This window comes from Oryctolagus cuniculus, chromosome 1, assembly GCF_051225735.1.
Source record: "Oryctolagus cuniculus isolate XC-2025 breed Fujian yellow rabbit chromosome 1, ASM5122573v1, whole genome shotgun sequence".
In the NCBI taxonomy this organism is placed as follows: domain Eukaryota; kingdom Metazoa; phylum Chordata; class Mammalia; order Lagomorpha; family Leporidae; genus Oryctolagus; species Oryctolagus cuniculus.
This window is the reverse complement of record NC_142867.1, coordinates 94,280,136-94,294,975: the sequence shown is the minus strand read 5'-3', so window position 1 is coordinate 94,294,975 and position 14,840 is coordinate 94,280,136. Positions and strand designations below refer to the sequence as shown.

Genomic DNA, 14,840 nt, shown 5'->3' with positions numbered 1-14,840 from the left:
TTGGGAACATGGAAGTGAGGAATTTACTGGAGATAAAATACACAAATTCTGGAGCTGAAGGATACAATGAAATGAAAAATTAATACTGTGTTAACAGAAAGGATCAAGCAGAATATATGAATTTGAAGACAATGACTTGAAAATACAGTTGTAACTTGGAATGCACTGGGAATTGGTTCCAGGACCCTTTGCAAATTTTAAAAAATTCATAGATACTCAAGTCCTTTAAACAAAATGACATAGTATTTGCATATAACCTACACAGTTCTTGTATATACTTTAAATCACATTTAATTTGCATATAATACCTAATATTATAAATGCTACATAAAAAGCTGTTACCACATACTGTTTAGGGAAACATGACAAGAAAAGTCTATACATTCAGTACAAATACCATTGTCAAATGTTTTCCATCCAGAGTAGGTTGAACCCATAGTACAGAACCTGTAGAAACCGGGCTGACTATATAGTCAGAGGAGAAAAAGATTAAAAGGAATGAAGAAAGCCTAAAGAATTTCTGGGACAGCATCAAGAGAAAAACTTGAATCTTTAGGATTAAGAGAAAGCGTAAGGAAATAACAGCTCAAAGCTTCAGATACTTATATTCAGGTACAGAAATTAAAAGCCTCGATTCAACCCAAATAAGATTATGCTGTTACATATCATAAACTGTTCTAAAATAAAAAATAGCAAGTGTTTAGCTAACAGGTAAGATGCATGTATCGCACAACAGAGTGCCTCACTCTGACTCCTGAGTCCAGTTTCCTGCTAATGCAGACCCTGGGAGGCAGCAGTGTTGGCCACCCATGTGGGAGACCCAGAGGGGATACCCAACTCCTGCTTCAGTCCCAGGCATCTGGGAAGTGAGTCAGTACAGGAGATCACTCTCTCTCTCTCTAATAAAAAAAGACAAAGAGCGGATCCTAACAGCAACAAGAGAAAAGCTGCATATGATGTAAAAGGGAACTCCAGTACAGCTATCAGATTTCACAGCCAAAAGCTTAAAGGACAAGAGAGAGTATGGTGATATGGTGATACATTCAAAGTGCTAACAGTAGCACTTTCCCTGGCAGAGCTGTCCTTCAGAAATAAAGATATTCTCAGACAAACAAAAGCAATGGGAGTTTATGACCACCAAACCTGCCTTTTAAGAAATATTGAAGTCAGGTCTTCAAATGAAAGACAGTAACTAGAAAACTCACTGGTCAAAGAATGAAACTGTAGTGTGTAAATAACTTTTTAGTGTGAATATTAGAAGACAAAAATGATAGCTAGAATAATACAGTATATAGAGATTTAAAATGTGGTATCAATGGGGCTGGTGTGGTGGTGCACTCGGTTAATCCTCCACCTGCAGTGCCGGCATCCCATATGGGCACTGGGTTCTAGTCCCGGTTGCTCCTCTTCCAGTCCAGCTCTTGGCTGTGGCCTAGGAAGGCAGTGGAGGATAGCCCAAGTGCTTGGGCCCTGCACCCGCATGGGAGACTAGGAAGGAAGCATCTGGCTCCTGGCTTCGGATCAGCGTAGCTCCAGCCATGGTGACCATTAGGGTGTGAACCAGTGGAAGGAAGACCTTTCTCTCTGTCTCTCTCACTGTAACTCTACCTGTCAAATAAATTTAAAAAGAAAAATCTTAAAAAAAAAAAAGTGGCATCAAAGCCAAAATAGAATACAATGGATTTTAAGTTTAGATCTTTTTTAAATATAATGAAGGTTAAGTAGCTGTCAACTTAAAATTTTCTATTATAAGAGCCACATATGGCAGTGACAGAGGAAAAACCAATAGGACATGGACAAAAGATAAAAAGGAAAGGAACCAATGCATACCACTACAGAAGGCATCTAATCACAAAGACGGCAAAAGACAGTATCTATAAAACACCCAGAAAACAAATGAAATCATTATTTATCCATGGTTTATTTAAATGTAAATGAATTAACATTTTCAGTCAATACAAGCTATGACTGAACAGATGAGTAACCTGAGACCCAACTAACTTCATGCTACCTAGGGAGACTCATGTCACCTTTAAGACACATGCATTTTGAATGTGAAAGGACAGAAAGAGATACTCTTGAGAGCAGGGGTAGCTATACTTGTATCAGACAAGACAGACTTAAACCAAAAACACCCCACAATGAGACAAATTACATAAAAGTCGTCTCTTCATCAAAAGGATATAATAATTGCAAATATATATATTCACCTACCATCAGAACATGTAACTATATAAGAAAAATATGAATAGCTCCAAAAGGAGACAGGCTGCAATAGAAAAATGGTACGGGACCTCAATACCTTGCGTGGACTTCAATACCTTGTTTCAACATTGAACAGATCTGACAAAATCAATGAGGAAATACTGTACCTCAACTAAACATCAGGACAAATGGGCTTAACAAGCATGTACAGAACATCCCGCCCAACAGCAGCAGAATACATATTCTCCACAAGCACACATGAAACATTATCCAACACAGTGTCTTAAGTCACAGACTAAGTTTAACATGATTGAAAGCCAATTTTAATTTATTTAACAGAGTTATAGACAGTGAGTGAGTGAGTGAGTGAGTGAGAGAGAGAGAGAGAGAGAGAGAGGTCTTCCTTCCATTGGTTCACTCCCCAAATGGCTGCTATGGCCGGTGCTTTGCTGAGCTGAAGCCAGGAGCCAGGTGCCTCCTCCTGGTCTCCCACGTGGGTGCAGAGGACCAAGTACCTGGACTACCCTCTATTGCCCTCCTGGGTCACAGCAGAGAGCTGGACTGGAAGAGGAGCAACCGAGACTAGAACCCGGCACTCATATGGGATGCCGGCGCCACAGATGGAGGATCAACCAAGTGAGCCATGGTGCCAGCCCCCCTCAAATATCTTTTTCAGACCACACCAGTACAAAGTAGAAATAGGAAGAATTTTTGGGAAATTCACAGATGTCTGGAAGTTAATATGTTTCAGAACAACCAACAGATCAAAGGATAAATAGGGAAATTTTTAAACCTCAAGACATGCAAAAATGAAAACACAACATAGCTAAATTTAGAGGATGCAGCAAAAGCAGTTCTAAGCAGTAAATGCTTACATCAAAATAAAGATCACATGTAAATAACCTAACAGTGTACCTCAATCAATCAACAGGGCAAAGAGGCAGCCTATAGAATAGGGAAAAAAATTTCAAACCATACTTCTCACAAGAGAGAATATCCAAAATATTTAATGAACTCAATAGTAAGAAAATAATTTTTAATTAATTTTTAATGATTTTTAATAGGCTAAAGATCTAAATAATTTTTGCCTAAAAGATGTACCAGGACATACATGAAAGAATGCCTGACATAAATGATCATCAAGGAAATGCAAATTAAAACCACATTTGAGATGTCACTTCATACCTGTAGCAAATCATGCTGCTTTTACATCTGGGATCTTCTCAGCATTTATGAGATTCATTCACAGGTTTTAGTAGTCACTGATTTTCATTGCCATGTTGTATTCCATTGTGATTACATCTGTTTGTTCATCCATTGCACACTGGAGTTTCCAGTATTTCATTATTGCCTTTAGTGTAAAAATGCATGCATTTCTTTAGCTTGTATATCTATGACAGGAATTGCCAAATCATAAGGTTTCTAAGTGTGTGCAGATTTAGGAAAGTTATGCCAAAGTTTTTGAGAAGAATTAAATGTTACATTGCACATGGTAGTCCCACTGTTCCATATTATGATACTGATTTGTCAGCCCTGACTTTTAGTCATTTTGGTAAGTGTGTAGTGGTTATAGCATAGTGGTTTTTCACACATTTTTGTGGTAACTATTGAGTTTAAACACTTACATTCTTGTGAAGTACCTGTTCAAGCATCTTTCCCACTTTTCTAATGGGCTTTCTTACTGATTTATAGTTTGTAATATAAGTCCTTTCAGTTATATGTGTCCAAATATATATTTCCATATCCACAGTTTAATCAACTTTTAAAATCTATTTTTTTTTAACTTGAGAGACAGATCTCCAGTCTGCTGGTTCACTCTCCAAATGCTGACAACAGCCAGGGCTAGACCAGGCTGAAGCCAGGAGAACACAATCTAGGTCTCCCATGTGGGTGGCAGGGACCCAACAACTTGAGCTGTCACTGCTGCTCCCAAGATATATATTAGCAGGAAACTGAAATTAGAAGCCCAGCCAGGACTCAAAATCCAGGCAGTCTGATGTGGCATCGTAGCCACTAAGCCATATGCCTGTCCCTTAATCACTGTTAATACACACACACACACACACACACACATATATATATAAAGGGTCTTCTAAAACTTCATGAACATCCATATTATGAAAAACTTACATGTATTTCAAAATTTCTTGCTATAAACATTTAATGAAAATATAATTTGTGTGTATACATATATATAAAACATACTGTTTCAGCCACACAATTAATTCCTTGCAGAGAACAACAATTTAGTGTTCCTACACAGGGGTACTCCAAACAATTCATGGAAAATGGAATTAAATGTTTATTTTAGTCATAATCCTTTGATAATGTTTCAAAAGAAATGTTAGTCTTAATATTGCAAACATGTATGGTAGTAGAGAGACTGATAACTTCCTGAGAAATAATTCATATTAAAATGAAACATAATAAATACAAACATTTATGTGTACTCTGCTGTTGTATAATCACATAGATTCATTACCGGGTTCACAATAAAGGGAAGAGATCACAATTTAATAGATATTTCTGGATATAAATAGCTGACAGACTCACAAAAATCAAGAAAATGAGTTAGAGATCTAAGATAAAGTTCTGGAAGATTTCTATCATAATAAAGTATTCCTGTAGGAGCAGCACCACTGTTAACCTTCCTCTTACCTCTACCACCACACCCAGCATAGACATACACACCCATTCTAAACTTTTTCCATCAGAAAAAGTGTCTAAATAGTTCATTTCACAACTATTCAAAGGCCTTGTCCATTTCTCTTAAACATTTACCAAAATCACCTTAAAGTTTCTTAAAAGCTCGTTGAAGTGCCATCTGTATGCAGAACTTTGGCTTTTACCTCATACTCTCTTCTGCTGCTTCTGAAAACTAACAGGCAGGCATAGAGCAAAAGATTCTCAGAACATTCTGTCCTGTCCTGCATTTTTTGCTGTGGGATCAGGAAGAGAATTTCCGGGAACTTCAAGTGCTCTGCACTCAAGGGCATTAAATACAAAACAAAACCAAAAACTAAAAAGTAACTCCTCCTAACTCAATTCTATGAGACCAGAATTACCCTGATTCTACAATCAGACAAAATACCATAATATTACAAGTTTTCTTATGCGTAGAAATGAAACTTCAACAAAATACTAGCAAACCCAACAATATATTAAAGTTTTATACATCATAATTGAATGGGATTCAACTAAGAGTGAATCAGCATAACAGAATACCTCATATTAATAGAACAAAGGGAAGAAACACATGATCAAATCAACTGCTACAGAAAAAAAAAACATTTAAAGATTATTTGAAAGTCAGATTAAAGAGAAGGAGAGACAAGGGGAGAGATCTTCCATCTGCTGGTTCACTCCCCAAATGGCCACAATGGCCAGGCCAAAGCCAGGAGCTTCATCCAGGTCTCCCACAGGTCTCCCAGGTCTCTGAAGAGCCCAAGCACCTGGGCCATCCTCTTGTTGCTTTCCCAGGCACACTAGCAGGGAGCCAGACCAGAAGTGGAGCAGCCATGACTCGAACAGGTGCCCATATGGAATGATGGCACTACAGGCAGCTTAACCCACTCTACCACAGTGCCAGCCCCCAAAAAACATTTTTCAGAATCTGATACCTTTGAAAAACTACTCAAAACTAGTAACTTCCTCAATTTCATAAATGGCATTAAAAAAAAAAAGAAAGAAAAAAAGAAAAAACACAGCAAATGCATTCAATGGTGAGAGACTGAACGCTTTCCTCTGAAGACCAGGCACAAGACAAGAAGCACACTTTTATTGATGCTATTTAACATTGTACTGGAAGAAAAGGTAAGGAAGAAAAAGGCGCTCAAAATGGAATAGTAAAACCATCGCTATTTGTACATGGCAGTACCCAAAGACAGAAACTCCCAAAAAAAGCTCTTAAGAAAACTACTTAAACTAATGAATTTAATAGTTACCAGGTACAAGATAATACAAAAGTCAGCAGTAAACAATCCAAACAGAATATTATGAAAGCAATCCCATTTACAGTAGCTTCCAAAGGAATAAAACGTAGGAGGATACTTAACCAAAGAGGTTAAAGATATGTATACTAGAAGCTATAAAACATTATGAAAAAGTAAAGCCCTAATAAATGGAAAAACACTGTTTTCACTGCAAGACTTAATATTGTTCAGATGGCAATACTTCTCAGAGCTATCTGCAAAGTCAATGCAGTCCCTACTAAAATCCTAACTTTATCCTCAAGTCCATTTCAAATGACAGGAAGCCCAAATAGTCAAAACAACCCTGAAAAATAAGAAAAAAGTTGGAGAACTCACATATTCCAATTTAAAAATTTACAAGATGGGGCCAGCATTGTGGCATAGCACATTAGTCTGCTGCTTGCGATGCCAGCATCTGTTATCAGAATGCTGATCAGTGTCCTGGCTGTTTCAAATCCAATCCAGATTCCATGTAACGTACCTGCAAAGGCAGTGGAAAACAGCCCAATTATTACCTGGGTCCCTGCCACCCATATGGGAGACCTGGATGGAGTCTCTGGCATCTGGCCTTGGCCTGGCCCAGCCATGGTTGTTGTGGCATTTTTGGGGAGTGAACCAGCAGATGGCAGATATATTCATTCATTCATTCTCTCTCTCACACACACACGCACAGCCTTTCAGATAAATAAATCTCTAAAAAGAAACACAACAATTAAAAATTTACAAGACTATTGTAATGAAAACAGTGTGGTTCTGACAAAGACTAAACACTCAGACCAATGAAATAGAATTGAGCATCCAGAAATAAGCCATGACAGACGACCAATTGAGAGTCACAAGTGAAAAAACTATTCAACGGGGAAAAGAACAGTTTCTTCCACAGATGTTGCTGTGACAGCATATCCACATGCAAGAGAATAGACTTGAACCTCCACCTCACATCATGTATAAAAATTAACTCAAAGTGGATCAGTCCCTAAACACAAAGGGGAAACTATAGTAAATACTCTGCAAACAGGTTGATCTTCATGACCTTGTATTTAGCAATGGGTTCTTAGATGTGATACCAAAAGTAAAAGCAACCAAAGTAAAAACTAAACTGAATGTCATCTAAATTGAAAATCACATTTTTATAGCAAAGGACATCGAAAGAGTAAATAGAGAACAAAACAAAAGAAAGCATCTGCAAATTATGTATCTGGTAAGGGCCTAGTATCCAAAATATAGAAAGAACTCTCACAACAGTAAAAACATAACACAATTTAAAAGTAGTCAATGCACCTGAATAGACATTTCTCTAAAATAGCTAATATCACATAGAAAGATGCTCAATGTTGTTAGCCATTAGGGAAATGCAAATCAAAACAATAAGATACTAGTTCGTACCCATTATAATGTCTATAATTTTTTTTTAAAAAAAGGTAAGGAGATGCTTTTGGCAAGAATGTAGAGAAATAGGAACCACTGCACATTTCTGTAGGAATGTAAAATGAATGGTGCACCAGCTGTGGAAAACACTTTGACAGTTCAACAAGAAACGGAGGTTTCTATATGGCCCAGCATCTCCACTCCTAGTTATAGAACCCAAACAACTTGAAATGATTGTCAAATACTTCTACATGAACATTCATAGCAGCAGCATTCACAACAGCCAAATTCTGAAGCAACCGCAGTCCATCAGCTGACCTATGGATAGTATATTACATCCATGGATTATTCAGCTTTTAAAAGAAATGAACTATTAGCACATATTATAATGTGAAGACCTTAAAATATGCCAAATGACAGAACACAGACATAATAAGCCACATATTACATGATTATATGAAATACCCTAAATAGGTAAACTCAAGCGAGATAAATGTTTTCCAAGGTGGTAGGGAAGAAGAAATGAAGACTGCTTCAAGAGTATGAAGTTTTTTTGCAGGGTGCTGAGAATGCTTTGTGGGCTGGTGTTGTGGCGTAACGGGTTAAGGTACCACCTGCAATGTTGGCATCCCATGTGGGCGCCAGATTAAGTCCTGGCTGTTCCACTGCTGATCCAGCTCCCTGCCAATGCATGTGGGAAAGCAGCAGATATCCCTTTCTGTCTGTCTCTGTACAACTTTACCTTTCAAATAAATCAGTCTTTAAAAAACGTTTTGCAATTTGATAAAGGTATTATACAACATTGTGAGTGTACTAAATGCTACTGGATTGTATGCTTTAAATGGTGAATTTCTGTTGAGTTTCACAATTATAAACTGGTTAGTTAATAGCCCTTCCAAGAAATTAAAGCCAGAATACAAAGGATGGAAAGGTTAACATCAAATGAACTGCTCAACGTCCATGTAGAGATGTTTCCATTCTAGTCCTTCTGCCTTCTCAGTATTCCCACATTACCATCTCCAGTGGCAGCAAGGCTGCTGATCACTTAAAAATGAAACCTTTTAGCCATCTTCTAATCAGCATCTCTTCCACTTTTTTTTTTCACACAACTGATGTTTTCTTAGTGTTACTTATGGCACTTTGTGAATTTAGCTTTACATCCAAACAGGTTGTCTTCCCAAACCTCTTTTGTATAGAAATTTAAGACTGACAGGACCAGTGTTGTGGCATAGTGGGTAACCTGCAGTGCTGGCACCACATGGGCACTGGTTTGAGACTCAGCTGCTCCACTTCTGGTCCAGCTCCCTGCTGATGTGCCTAGGAAAGCAGCAGCAGATGGCCCAAATGGTTGGGCCACAGCACCCATGTGGGAGACCTGGAAGAAGCTCAACTCTGGTTTCAGCCTGGCCCAGCCCTGGCCATTACAGCCGTTTGGGAAGTGAACCAGTAGATGGAACACTATGTCTTTCCCTATGACTTTCAAATAAATAAAATTTTTTAAAAGAAATTTCATTCTGCCACTACTTTATTATGTGTAACAGCTATGATCATTTAACTGCCTAAAAATCCAGCAGCTCCCCACTACATACTGTATTAGTTAGCGTTTCATCACTGTAACAATACTTGAGACAAGCTACTTAAGAAGTAAAGAGAGGTTTAGTTGCCAGTTTACAGTCCAGATGGTATGATGCAGGCTTTGGCAAGGGCCCCACGGTAACAGCAGAGCATGCACAGAGGAAAGCTGGGAAGCAAGGTGGGATTAGCTGCAAACTCAGGCTTCTGTAACAACCCTCTCGTAAGAACGGCTTTCCAGGGGCACAGCCCTAAAGACCTAAGGACCTCCCCCTAGTTCCACAGGACGGCCTTTAACATATGGGCCTTTGGAGTCATTCAGCATCCAAACCAAGCAGTCCAAGCCACATTACTTATAGAACAAAGTCTAGAAAGCAGAGCCTATGATTTGATCCTATTAAAACTTGGTTCCCCCTTGACCCTAAAGCTACATACATTTTCCCCAAATGCTTTTATGTACTTGTGTCTTTGTTTTTCCCTCTGACTAGAAAACAATTCTAATAGCTGCATTCTCCAAAGAAACTTTTTATTTAAGGAATACAAACAATGTATTTCATAAGTACAATTTTAGGATTCAGTGATTCTTCCCACCATACCTGCCCTCCCACCCACACTCCTACCCCTCCTTCCACTCCTCCCTCTCCCAGTCTCATTCTCCATTAAGATCCATTTTCAATTAAATTTATACATAGAAGACCAACTCTACACTAAGAGCTCAACTGTTTGCACAAAAGAAAAAAACAAACAAACAAAAAAAACTGTTCCTCAACAGTCGAGACAAGGGCTGTTCAAAGTCATTGCATCTTGAAGTTAATTTCACTTTTTTGAAACAATTTTAAAGAATGGAACATCTTTTGCAAGCACTTAGATCATAACTGTGAGACATAAGAATATCCTCCACTTAATACATTAAAAAAAAAGTAAGTCCTTGAGAACATGTTATCATTAAGAAAGCACCTAAGAAAACAAGCAATGGATTTGGACACATAGGCATAACTAAAACTTATGAGGCATAATATCCTCCACTTACTACAACAAAATGAACAAGTTTTATACTGTTTAAATTCTCATAATACAACTCTTTAAGAAAAACAGAGTTCCCGCAAGGGAAGTTAGTGCAGTGACTCCTGTTGTTAATTTAACAATTAGCACTCTTATGTATGATGTGAGTGATCACCCGAGGCTCGACACGAGTTGCCTAGGCTATGGAAGCCTTTTGAATCCACAGTCTCCATCAGTATGCAGGCAAGGTCATAAGCAAAGTGGAAGTTCTCCCCTCCCTTCAAAGAAAAGTACCTCCTTCTTTGATGGCCACTTCTTTCCACAGAGGTCCTTCATGTAGGATATTTTTTGCTAGTGTCTTGGCTTTCTATGCTTGAAATGTTCTCATGGGTTTTTAGTCAGACCAGAATGCTTTAAGGGCTAATTCTGAGGTCAGAGTGCTACATAAAGTGATTTCATTCTATGAGTCTGCTGTGTGGACGGCTTCCCATGTTGGAGTCTTTACTCCTCTTTAATTCTGTTACTATTACCAGACACTTAATCCTGTCCGTATAATCACTTTAACACTTAAAATGCTACTTATGCCACCAGCTTAAGGGGATTTGGGGTCCCATGGCAAGTTATTAAACTGCACCGTTAGAATAAGTCCACAGGAATGTATGCAGAACTATGTAGTTTTATATTTACAAACTTCATATACTTTGTAATTACTTTAGGAATATGGTGATTCTTCCCAACGTGCCTGTGATCCCACCCACACTCCCACCCCTCTTCCTCTCCTTTATTCCCACTCTATTTTTTTATTAAGACCTATTTTCAATTAACTTTATACACATATGATTAACTCTATGTTAAGAGTTCAACAAATATTATGGGGGAAAAAAAAACTGTTCCTCAACAGTCAAGACAAGGGTTGTTTAAGTCTTTGCTTCTCAGTGTCCACTTCTACCAACTCATCTATTACCATAGGTCAGGGAGGACATAAGGTATTTGACCCTTTGAGACTGGCTTATAATATACTTTTAATTCATAGGCATTACCCTGTCCTCTGAAAATGTCTGTTCTTTTGCACCTCTGTGCCTTTACATGCGCCAAATCTATCCCTAATTTCAGTACCTGCCCATTTTCTCACATCTGTATCCATAAAATATTCCCCAAATTGTGCTATACTAACAATTACTCTACCAATCAAAACTGCCTAGGGCCGGCGCCGTGGCTCAATAGGCTAATCCTCCACCTTGCGGCGCCGGCACACCGAGTTCTAGTCCAGGTTGGGGCACCAGATTCTGTCCCGGTTGCCCCTCTTCCAGGCCAGCTCTCTGGTGTGGCCAGGGAGTGCAGTGGAGGATGGCCCAAGTACTTGGGCCCTGCACCCCATGGGAGACCAGGAGAAGCACCTGGCTTCTGCCATCGGATCAGCGCGGTGCGCCGGCCACGGTGGCCATTGGAGGGTGAACCAACGGTGAAGGAAGACCTTTCTGTCCACTCTGCCTGTCCAAAAAAAAACCTGCCTAGTAAGCTTCCAAAGGGGTAATAAATTCTGTTTGAATCAGAGATGTGCATGTACTTGTTCGAAGTACTGTGGAAGAGATTAATGTATCAGATAAGGACACACAAAAGCCTTTAGTTTTCTTGTAGCTCTGAAGGTAAAATTATGATTTCTATAGAAAAATCTTTGGGTATTTACTGAAAAGGAAAGATAGATCCTCAAAGCTTACTGTTGAATGAAAAAAAAATTCATAGAACCTTATGTACGTAAGCATGTGTGCATATATATAGCTCACACAATGAATGCATAGCAAATTTAATGGTGATTACCACTGGGAGGAGGACTGAAAGTCATAGTGTGGAGAAACTGAGGGAGACTTAAACAGTTTTTTACAACAAGACTTAAACACTGGAGCACTGTGTTATGATTGTTTATCCACATCAGACATGAAAGTGGATGCTTGCCGTTTAGGGGTCAGATCCATGACATTGTCATTCGAACAGCCCACCAGTAAAAAACAGTTTTGTGCAATCTCACACACACAGACCATGGTCTCACAGGGAATAAGCAGGGCTGGAAAAACAAGTCATAGAGAAGCTGAGGATGAGAGTCACACAACACTTCCTAGAGGCCTTATTACCTGCTGGAACAGGTGGAACATGCTGAGGCAAACAAAGCTTTTGGACTTGAAATTCAGGGCTCTTCACTGTAGTATTCTGAGCAACACAGTTGAGTGGCTTGCACATAATAACCTAGTCTTTATTTCAGAGCTGCTAAGGCTTAAAAGCTCTGAGGACTCAAAGGTTAAACCCATTCTGGACACCATTATACCAGGAAGATAACCAGACCTAGCACAATTATCACTTATTACCATGGTCTTCCCATTTCTGCTAAACTTACCTAGATTCTCTTCCCCTGAATAATCGTGCATATCTCTACAGACCAACCACATATATTATGGGCTGTGGTCCCAATAATGAACAGCTCTTTTACCAAAGTTAAAGCCAACAGTGGATGAAAAGAATCATCATAGTCAAAATGTCATCTATGTATGACCAATAAATGGTTTCAGAGGACAACACTTAGGTATTGATTTCCTAATATAAATCCTAGATTGAAACCAACTTTCCATGCAGCCATTGACAATACTGGAAAACCCAGGCTGGCACCTGTGATGCCAAAAGCACAGAGGAGCACGGTACATTCTCTACAGGTAGGCTGGCTCCTAAAGACAAAGAAGGTGGGACTGAGCTTCTACATATACTAAGTTTCTCCTCCCCAAGCACCAAGAAGAAAAGTGCAGGAGCAAAGAGAGTTCCCTCTGCTGATAGAAACCTCAGCATAGAAACTACGTGCTCTCCATTAATACAATTTTTCCTGTATTCATTTTTGTAAAAAAATAAGACTAGTGGTTACCATGGTTCTTAAAGGGTGGCCCACTTAACTCTGAGAGCCCCAATGACCTTATTGGGTGCTCCTAAAAAAAGTCAAAAACAGTTAATTTGCCATTTTTACTGTGCTGACATCTGTACTGAAGTTGCAAACACAACGTTGGTAAAATTGTTAATACCTTAGCATTAACTGAGGCAATGACATCAAAGTATACTCATATAAAAAAAAAAATCACCACTGGCAAGTAAGAATACCCTTGATGATGGTGTAAAATTATTAAAGCTGACCCCTGAGTAGACATTTTAATAATATGCAACAAAATGGGAACTACACAGAAAGTAATTCTACATACTAAAGTATGTTGATTATCTCAAGGAAAGGCATTTCTGTGACTCAAGTGCAAGGTGAACTAGTTGCTTTTACAGGGAATAGTGTTTTTACTTAAAATAGTAAATGACTGAAAAAAGGTACTGAGTCTTAAGTATTTGGTAGTCACTTCAAAGTCAGCCTGAGAAAACTGGCAATGTTTGTAGCTAATGATGATCAAATTTTTTAATCTTGTTAAGAATGAAGCACAAATTAGAATTTTAGGAAACTTATACTTACCTCTAGCAGCCTAAGGTTTTTCTGGTACTTTCACTTGCCCTGGTAAGACTGATGGTGGTTTTAACAAATGTGATATTTGGTACTGTGTAATGAAATGTGCTAATACTTGGAAGATCTACCTAAGTAGATGAAGCAGTATTTTCCAAATGACCAACACATAACCATGCAAGACTATGCAAGAGTAAAAGATCCATTCAAATTTCAAGATTTACCACTGGATATTAATGTAACAGTAAACAAAAAGATCAATGAACAGTAATAAGATCGGTGGTTCCCAGCGCTAGTTAGCAGAGAGGGAGGAAGGAAACAGTCACAAGCACACATGATTTTAGGGTAGCATATGTATGACACTACATTAGTGGATACATGATATTATACATGTCAAAACCAACAGAATAGGGCAGAGTAAGCTACCACTCGGAACACCCATGTCCAAGTGTCTGGTTTGAGTCTCAGCTACTACATGCTTCTGATCCAGCTTCCTGCTAATGTACCTGGGAAGCAGCAGATGATGGCCCACATGGTTCCTGCTACCCACATTGGGGACCCAATGGAGTTCCTGGTTCTTGGCCTAATCCTGGCTATTGTGGGCATTTGGAAGGTAAAGCAGTAGATGGAAATTTCTCCCTGTCACTCTTCCTGTCAAATAAATAATCTTTTCTTTTTATAAAATATTTATATATTTATTTGAAAGAAGGGGGAGGGAGGACATCTTCTATCTGCTAGTTTATTCCCTAAATGGCTGCAACAGCTGGAAATGGGCCAATCCAAAGCCAGGAGCCAGGAGCTTCTTCCAAGTCTCCCAAGTGGGTACAGGGGCCCAAGTACTTGGGCCATCTTCTGCTGCTTTCCCAGGCACATTAGCAGGGAGCTGGATCAGAAATAGAGCAGCAGAGACTTGAACCAGTGCCCATATGGGCTTTACCAGCTACACCACAGCACCTGCCCCTAAAAAAATCATCTTAGGAAAAAAATAAAGATAGAATGTATAATACCAAGAGTGAATTCCTTTTTTTTTTAATTTTTTTTTAATTTTTTATTTTTTTGACAGGCAGAGTGGACAGTGAGAGAGAGAGAGACAGAGAGAAAGGTCTTCCTTTTTGCCGTTGGTTCACCCTCCAATGGCTGCCACGGCTGGCGCGCTGCGGCCAGCGCACCAAGCTGATCCCATGGCAGGAGCCAGGTGCTTATCCTGGTCTCCCATGGGGTACAGGGCCCAAGCACTTGGGCCATCC

General features: G+C 39.1%; 1 long non-coding RNA gene across 1 annotated transcript; it reads right to left on the bottom strand.

The window, feature by feature from the left end:
- Positions 1 to 6,657, bottom strand: LOC149128520 (uncharacterized). The gene is made up of 3 exons (XR_016219652.1): positions 6,513 to 6,657; positions 3,391 to 3,556; positions 1 to 1,608 (listed from the first exon to the last, which is right to left on the bottom strand). It is a non-coding gene; the product is annotated as an uncharacterized LOC149128520 (long non-coding RNA).
- Positions 6,658 to 14,840: the final 8,183 nt, after the last annotated feature.